The 9,313-nt window shown below is 39.1% G+C and overlaps 1 pseudogene; it reads right to left on the bottom strand.

Moving 5' to 3' along the window:
- Positions 1–7,921: 7,921 nt before the first annotated feature.
- On the bottom strand, positions 7,922–8,659 carry LOC101654886 (annotated as a pseudogene).
- Positions 8,660–9,313: the final 654 nt, after the last annotated feature.

Here is a 9,313-nt window from a genome sequence, read left to right as displayed (position 1 = left end):
CTCATTAGCCTATGACAGTACAGACCATGGAGGCCCTCAATGCCTGGCATAACATGCTTAACATACAGTAGGTGCTTACACATTATTTGTTATGTAAATAAGTTAACCAAACAAGTGAACATGCTGGAGAATTTTCCAGGGAGAAGAGAAAGTCACAATGACATTGCATCCTAAGTTAGTTCTGCTAAATGCCTTGGCATCATGGGAATTCTGCCTGGTCTACTTTATGATGTTCTCGAGATTTGCTATCTACGAAAAACAGGAGACCTGGAAAATGAGTAGGAGGAAGAAGAAGAACTAGCCCAGAAAAGGACTGGGGGTGATGGATAGAGGAGCATCGATCAGGAACTAGGCAAACACTGCAGACCTTGAAATGGACCCTGAAGGTCATCATAGAGGACTTTCTACACAGAATCAAAGCATGATTGGGTTCTGTTTTGCAAATATCATTCTAGCTGTTATGGGCACATGGATCTGCTATAAGCAAGGATAAAGTCCAGAAGTCAGTTAGGAAGCTATTGTAGAAGTGGAAGCAAGAGGTTTATTGATTATGGCTGGGACTACAATGGGTTGGAGATATAGAATGGGAAGGGATAGATGAAAGTGAGTCAGAACGTATTGCTACAAAAATCACAGAAACTTTTATGAAATAAAAAACATGAAGCTATTACTGTGCAACGTGTCCTCCATCTAGGTCTATACACTCCTAAAGGTGGTGTTTCCATCTCTCTAAACCTTCTCTGAAAAATTCTGTGCTCTTCATTTCACACCACAGCAGTTGTGGCATCCTCTGGGGATGAAATTCATTTTTAGTGTTCTTTGAGTTTGCGGTACAACAAAGATCTGAAGGGTCAAGATCACGCCTGTACAGTGGACAGAGTAAGAATCCCCCAAGGGAAGTATCGCAGGACAGCTGTTACTACCATCAATGACTATGCAGGGACACTGTCTATAAGGAAGAGTTCAGTGGCACATCTTTCCTGGCCTTTTTTTCATCAATGTTGTTTTCAATGTTCTTAAAACTTCTTCATAATTAAGTCATGTATCCTTAGAGAAAACATATCAAGAGTGCTCTTTTGGATTCTCAAAAATCAGACACTTTGTGAGCCGACCTCACTTCCTTGAATTTCACTGATTCCACCAGGAACCACTGTTTTATTTGGGTTCTGCACTCTAGATTCTAGTGGTAAACCCAAAACTTGACCCCAGTTATGATTTGTTCCATAAAACTGTCTTCATCAGCTTTGCTCTTGCTTCAAGGGCTGATAGAAAGATCAGCTCATTACGCTAGCTGGTCTTCATGCAATGCTTTTGGCACTCAAGATATTTGCCTGAACTTAAAATTGCCAAAGCGTGTGATGTCCCAACTTCATTGGCTCTCCCATTAGTGGCCATTCTGTGATCTTCTTTGACCAATTTCTGGACTTCAGCTACAGTCACTGAAGCTGATGGTTTCCCCTCTCTTGGCTGATCTTTTAGGGTTCCTAACCTTTCTTAAAACTTGATCCATCTAAACACAAGTTTTTTGTTTGTTGGTTGGGTGGATGGTTGGTTTTTTAGTATGGGGCAGCATTCCTGTAAACATGTTGCAAAGATTCAAAGATTTATAAAGCTAACCCCTTGAATTTTGTTAAAAATTTGGTATTAGTCCTGAGTTCAAAATTATTCTTTGGCCATGGCACACAAAAAAATATTCTGAATATTCAGCCATCTACTGATCACAAAGATGTGTTAAAGACAGTTTATTTGGAATAGAATTATGTGAGTATATACTGGAGTCCAGAGACAATACTTTTTTACTTACCATTATCTTTTAGAAACCGAGTGTCAACCATTTGTACTATCCAAGGATTTTTTAAAACAGGTTTAGGAATCTTACACTATTGCAACTGGTAATAATTTTAAATATGTGACAATTAAAGTCAGTGCCACTTTTATATCACCATTCTAACAAACAAAACAAAAAACCTAATGAAAAGAACACCAGACTAAGAGTCCGAGAAAGTATGTCAATTCCATCCAAACACAAAGGTCACCTCCCCTATTTTGGGTCCAGTTGGTTTACCTGAGAAAAATGAGTGTCATGCAGCATCCTTTCCAGCTTTAATGGTCCATCAAATATTGGCCAGGTTGAGACAAACTTTTTCACACAAATCAAGGTGATCATCATTCACTCATTTGCATTTCCCGGTCTTTGATTTCACAGATGCTCTGCCTTGCTCCCTGCATTTGTCAGCTTGAAAGCTCTTTCCATAAACTTCTGTCAATTGGCAATGAATTTTTGGAGAAAAGAAACAGACTTTGTGTTTCAGGATCAACTCTTAACCATAAACTTCATCTGGGGGCCACATGTCTTGGAGAGGAATCATTGTAAACCAAGAGTGCAGCAAGTCACAAGTTGTTACAGCTCTCACTCAGGCTGTGTGGCTGCCATACGTGCCTGACATAGAGTTGAACCACCATCTGAGGGATTATACTATGTATAACACAATGGTAATCAACCTTATAAATTTACTCTATAACAAGTACATGGCTTTGATTGAAAACAAATGCAACATCCACAGCTATGAAATGACGGCTTGCCTCTCTTGCATCTAAAATGCCCCAGGCCAATGCAGTGGGATCCTGTAGCATAAGGAAAGCTGCCTGTGAGCAGAGCTCTCTGCTTTATCCCCATCCCTGACACACACTAGCTTTGTGCACTTGGACAAGTCATTCTCTGGAATTCAAGGTCCTTCTCTGGGTTTGAACAACAATCTCCAATCTTTTGGAGACTGTACGTTTCATAAGTAGTTGTGAAGTCTCATGGATACAGGACAAGGGACAGTGTTATTTGGCCCAATTACTGAACTTAATACATCCCATCATTCTCTCACCTGGGCACTAATGAAGGATTTCACCTTTCCCTGAGGGTTCCCACTAAGCCTTTGAGGTCCAGCCAGGGCAGGTGGCAGCTAGGAGGGAATGGTGATTAGTAAGGTGTACTCAGCTGGAACCTGGAGGTGTCATATTTATTTGGTCCTTCTCTAAAGTAAGAGAATGAGCAGATGGAGCCTTAGACCTCCACTAACATTTTACTAATTTAACCTTGAGTGGGTAGAAAGACAGAAGACTACACCTATGACCATCAAAATAATTTGTTAATGATAACTTTTTATTTTAAAACAAAGATAAATTTCAAGTTATTTACCCTTATTTCCCTGGATTGAAAATCTCCTGATAACCTCTTAAAACAAATAACTGGAGCTGAATACTATGATTCAGAGGAAAGCCTTTCCTTTTGAGGTTTTAAAAATAGAAATTAATAACCAGTACTTGTTCAATGAAGTATTTCTTACTATGATGTTCATGATCATTTCATCATTATACTGTCATTATTCTTAGTGTCAGTAACTAGCAAACCAAAAAAAGACGAAGAAGAAAAAACTGTCATTACATTGATTCTGACTCTGAGCAACTCTGACAGAGAGCTGCCCTATGGGGCTTTCGGGGCTGTCCGTTTTTGTCGGAGCCTCTTTCTACTACAGAGCAGCTAGTGACTTTGAACTATAAGCCTTTCAGTCAGCAGCTAAGGGCTGAAACTTTGTGCCACCAGGGCTACTCAACTACCATTGTCCCAGAAATGTTTCAGATAGAGACGAGAGCTTTATTAGGACTTATGTCCTACATTAGATCCTGGACTGTAGATTCCTCATGAATTCTTTTATATCTATTTCTGACAGATTATCTCATTATCTGATATCACTGACTTATGACAATAGTAAGGAATTTATTATCAATTTTGTGCACTGCGATGTACATACTGCACAGTGATTTGACAGTAATAGACATCAAGTTGTTAGTGAGAGTTGTTAGGTGATTGCTAATGTGCACATCACCTTGGCTGTGTCATGATTCTCAATGGCTTAGCAGTTACACATTGATGTAATTTGACAGTTATGTAACTATGTAGTCTTCCTCCATTTTGTAACCTGATATGGCCACCCGCTATTTTCATATAACACCAATTTTTGCATAATGACCTGGTCTTGGGAACCTAGCCATGTTGATAAAGCAGAAGTAGGTACATTCTTTCTGTCATTTGTTAAACAAATATCTGTTGAGTATGAGCTATGTGCCACTCTACAATGCATGTGGAGTTCAGCACTGAGACATTTGCTCCCTCTGATGTTGTAAATTTGATGATTTTTCCTATGTTTTAATTTTCTCAATAATGTGGCCTGTTGTATCAACTCAAACTATTTCCTACTCTCCATCAATGCAAGTATTTGAACCCATGCTGCTATTTGCAAATATATTTATACTCCAGCCAGCACCTCTATAGACACATAGTATGTTCATTTTCACAGCTCCTCATTTACTCATGTGATGATTAATTATACTCATCAATTTGGCTATGTTACAGTTTCCAGTGGCTTAGCCAAATACTAGTCTAGTTGTTGCTCTGAAATGCAATGTAACATATGTAATTAACTTCCATAATATTACCTAATGTAATGTAATCAACCAATCAGCTGAAAAGAAACACCATAAACAGCTATTTTAGATCTCACTCTCTATTCACCCCACCCTCTTTCCATTGCCTGCCCTACAGATCCTGGAACCTAAGCCTGCAGAAATCTCCAGTCTACCTTCAGGATCATGTACTGTTCAGATCCCCAGTCACATGAGACAATCCCTTGAAGTAAAGTTCTCGCACTCTACATACAGATAGATGAGAACAATATATATGTGTATATGCATGTATGTATGTATATACAAGGGGCCTTCAAAAAGTTTGTGGAAAAAACAGAGTTAAAAGATAATGGAATTTTCCCACAAATCTTTTGAAGTCTCCTCAGATATATACATGCATGTGCATATTATTTTCATAAGCAAACTATATGTGAAAATCTGATATGTGTGTATTATATTACATATATATTATATACTCATTGCCATCGAATTGATTTCAACCTCTAGTGATCTTGTAGGACGGGGTAGAACTTGCCCTATGGGTTCCCCAGACTTAAAGATGAGAAATTCTTGTCTCTCTCAGGCAGAGCACCTGGTGGTTGCAAACTGCTGACCTTGCAGGTAGCAGCCAAACGTATCCACACTACACAACCAGGGCTCCTATACATGTGTATATATAACTAAAATTTTTTTAAAAATGTAATCTCACTTCCATCGATCCAATGCTGACACATAGTGACCCTATGTGGCAGGATAGAACTGCCCCTGAGGGTTTCCAAGACTGTAACTCTTAATGGGAGGCGAAAGCCTGGCCTTTCTGCCAAGGAACAACTAGTGGTTTCAAACTGATGACTTTGCAGTTAGCAGTCTAACGCATAACAACTATGCCATCAGAGCTCCTACATGTATGTATGTTTGTATGTGCGAGGGACTACCAAAAAAACCACCAAGCAAACGGAAAAATGCTCCGCTGGGCAGAGTTTTCATAGTATGCTTTTTTCCACTGGGCAAGCATCAAGCAACTGTCTGAGTTAGTGCACCCAGTGGCGTCATCTGGAAAGGTTGCCGCTGGTCACAATGAATTTTTACATGAAAGCAGTTTCGCTCAAAATTGTTTTTTTGTGATGATCCATTTAAAAGAACAGATGTGTGACTGTGGAATTTTGTTTCCTGCTCCAGAAAAATGCCACAGAAACTGTTGTAATGTTGAACATAGCTTACAAGAACAGTGCTATGGGGAAAACTCAAGTGTATGAGTGTTTTTCTCATTTCAAAACATGTGAAATGTCAATTGATGACAAACTTCATTCTGGACGTCTGTCAACTTCCCGAACAGACAAAAATGTCAATTCGTAGCACATGTGGAGTTTGTTCCACCAGGTCAGACTGTCAAGCTTTCTATTTAGAGGTGCTGGAAAGATCTCGTAACAGTGTGCCACAAAAGGTCTGATTTGTGGCAGGTGGGAGCCTGGTTTTGCCACCGTGACAATGCCCCTGCTCATGCAGTCATCTCAGTGCACTAGTTTTTGACAAAAACAGCATGCCTCTCCTGCCCTACGCACCTTACTCACCTGACTCACTCCAGGTGACTTCTTTTTGCAGAGGGACATGAAAAGACAGCGATTTGATGACATTGATGAGGAGAAGGGGAAAAACAGGGAGGTGCTATCAGCCATCCAAATACATGAGTTTGAAAAATGTTTCCAAAAATGGAATCGCAGATTTGACAAATATATTAAGTGTGATAAGAGTACTTTGAAGATGTTAAGGTTGTTTTGTAAAAAAAATTTAAATAGATAGCTCTGAAAAAAATTTTTCCATTTTGGGTGGGGTACCCCCTCATGTGTATATATATATATATATATGTGTGTTAGTCCGGGGATGTCGAAGTCTTTAGACTTTGGTTCAGATCTCTTGCTTTGAGGGTGCCCAAAAGATGGCACCTGAAAACTACCACGTATCTGCTATTTTCATATCCCCCTTGCTTCTTTCTATGGCAGGTCTCCGTCCAGTAGGCATCACTCTGCCTTTACGAATGAACACTATGGAGAGTTTTGCTCTATGTCCAACCGTCATTATTTCCACAAATAGTGTCTGGTCACTTAAGTTTTTAGTCTGTACCAGTCAACAATCCATGGATTTCATATTTAAAAACTGCCCGGTGCATGTATACTTTCCTTTTCCAAACAGTATTTTAATCCTATACCAATGGCTAAATTAATAATATTGTCAATAAAATTACCATATGTCCCATGGTGGGTGATTTATAATGTTCTCCGATACTGTCAGTAATATGTCTAAAGTGGACCAAGGACATCAATAAACCATAAATAGATGAATGGATTTTGAGCTTGAACTTAATTGTAGCCATACTATAAGAATAATTAGCTCTATTCTAAGAACAATTAGTGCCCTTCTGGATTCTTGCCATTATGAAGCGATCACTGAAACGAAGGGCGCTTTAGCAAAGTGTAGGGAAGAAATCAGACGGTTCCCAGCTCTCAGAAAGAATAGCATATGGGGTCTTAAGGGGTTCTCTTCAAACAATGAATCATGTAAATGAGATGTCAGCTAAGCCCAAACAAAAGAAGCACACCAGCCTGTGATCCAAGGATTGTAAATAATAAAACTCAAGACTGGAAGAGGGAACTATATTAGAGGTTAAATGCTGAGCACCAGTTTGCAGAAGGTATGGATAACAGTAAAATCCAAAAATCCACTTGCAGGATTCACATGTGTATTAAGCCTTGGGCAAATCATCTCTGACCATTGGCCAGAGATGTTAAATACCCTTGCTATCAGACAGAGTGCCCTAGGAAAGTGAATTAATACAGATGTAAAGTTAAAATTTAATAATTTCTCATTTTTTCTCCCTTTTGACCTATTTAAAGTTTGTTATAGTTTTATTATTTTCTGATTCTTTTTGATTGATGTGTTTCTGTTTTATCTTATTATTGTTGTTGGGCTTTTTCCTCATGTTATTCTTTCTCTGCAGCCAGAGTAGATGAAATAAAGTACTGGTCAACATTCAACCATTGAAGGTGTAGCACATGATCAAAACTAGTGGTACTGAAGGAAGAAGATCACGCTGCCTGAAGGCATTAGATAAAACCAAGGCACCAGGAATTAATGGAATCTCAAATGAAATGTTTCAATAAGCTGCTGATGCATTGGAAGCCAAGAAATCGGGAAAAAAGTTACCTGACCAACTGACTGGAAGAGATTCATATTTGTACCCATTCCAAAAAAAGGTGACACAACAGTGTGGACATTTTATTTTTCAAGTTGAAAGCTAGATTTATTGACTGTCTCTGTTATACAGTCAAGTGAAAATAACTCAGAACAGAACATTCTTGGTTGTGGCTTTCTGTTGTACTGAAAGACCAATGTCAGGTATGGAGAGTTTGATAATTAGGAGACAACAGAAACAAATGGCAGCTAGCTTTCATTTCTACAATGATTCACTTCACATTTTCAGGAAGCTTTTTGGCTTGGCTTTTCTTTCATAGCATCTTCCTCTTTCAAACTCTTTGTAGACGGTGCTCCACAAGTGAGCAGAAGACTTGCAGATCACAACCCCAGCGCTCAGAAGAGCAGAGATCTCTTTCTCACGACCTACCCCTGCAACAATAATTGTCCCTGCAAGAGCCGTTCTCCTGCCCAGAGGAACGGTTAATCCAGGAAGGAAGAACATCACAGGCATCTGAACCTGAATTATGTTGCTTCAAATATTCTAAAGCATCTTCTTCTGCATTACCACCAATTTCACCAACTAACATGATGCCTACTATCACTAGGTCATTCAGAGACTTCAACGAAGTCAAGAAAAATCGTTCCATTAAAAGGATTATTTCAAGTTCCAACACACAAAGGCTGCCCTAATCCAACTTGTGTTGTTTGGTGAACTGTTTCATAAATCAAGGTGCCAGGTCTGGAGACAAAACAAATTCTGCATTTCTTGTGAATATGACCAGGCAGGATACCAATTTTTGCATTCACCAGAAGTAATGACTCCAGGGAAGTTTGGCCCCACCAACCTTATCTTTCCCCAGTTCAACAGAGCATACTTAACCTATACTGTGTCCTGTTGAGGGGTGTCCTAGGTAATGCACACAACCAAGGGCATTTCTGCCTTCAGAATTTCATTCATTGCAGCAAAGAGAAGAGAGGCATAAATGACCAAAACAATTATTTTCTTTGACATCCTTCACAGTATTAAAGATGAGTTAGTCCAGATGTATCTTGCCTCATTGGGGTTGTTCCTTCAACAGTTTAGGCACCATGATATCATGTCTATTGGCTATAAAGATACCTGAGAAAAAAATTATGTGGCAGGAGGTAACAGACCATGAAGCCATTGCGACTGCAGGCCATGTTGAAGTGGCAGCAGTTAGGTCTCCAAAGAGTGGAAATTATCAAACAATATCATTAATACCATTTTTTAATTGGTATTAAATGGTATCATTTATACCATTTGATCTTCAGCAATCAAATTTTTGCTGAAGATCATTCAACCATGGTTGTAGCAATATACTGAGGGAGAGGTGGTCAAAATTCAAGCCCGATTCAGAAAAAGATCTGAAATTAAGTCCTGGCTGACTTCATGTGAATCTTGGCTGAAAGCAGAGAAGACCAGAAAGATGTTGGTTTGTGTTTCATTTCCTGTGCAAAGGCATTCGACTGTGTGAACTATAACCAAATATAGGTAGCATGGAGAAGGATCAGAATTCCACAACACTTAGTTGTGATCCTATGGAAACTACATGGGCCAAAAAGCAGTCATTTGAACAGAACAGGGAAAGAAAGGGAATATAGTTCATGGTTTAAAATCAAGAGTATGTGTCAGGGTTTTATCCTC

Source organism: Echinops telfairi, unplaced genomic scaffold, assembly GCF_000313985.2.
Source record: "Echinops telfairi isolate 266 unplaced genomic scaffold, ASM31398v2 ScPeMD7_2010;HRSCAF=2546, whole genome shotgun sequence".
NCBI lineage: Eukaryota > Metazoa > Chordata > Mammalia > Afrosoricida > Tenrecidae > Echinops > Echinops telfairi.
Note: the sequence above shows the minus strand (reverse complement) of the source record. Positions and strands in the feature narration are given on the sequence as shown.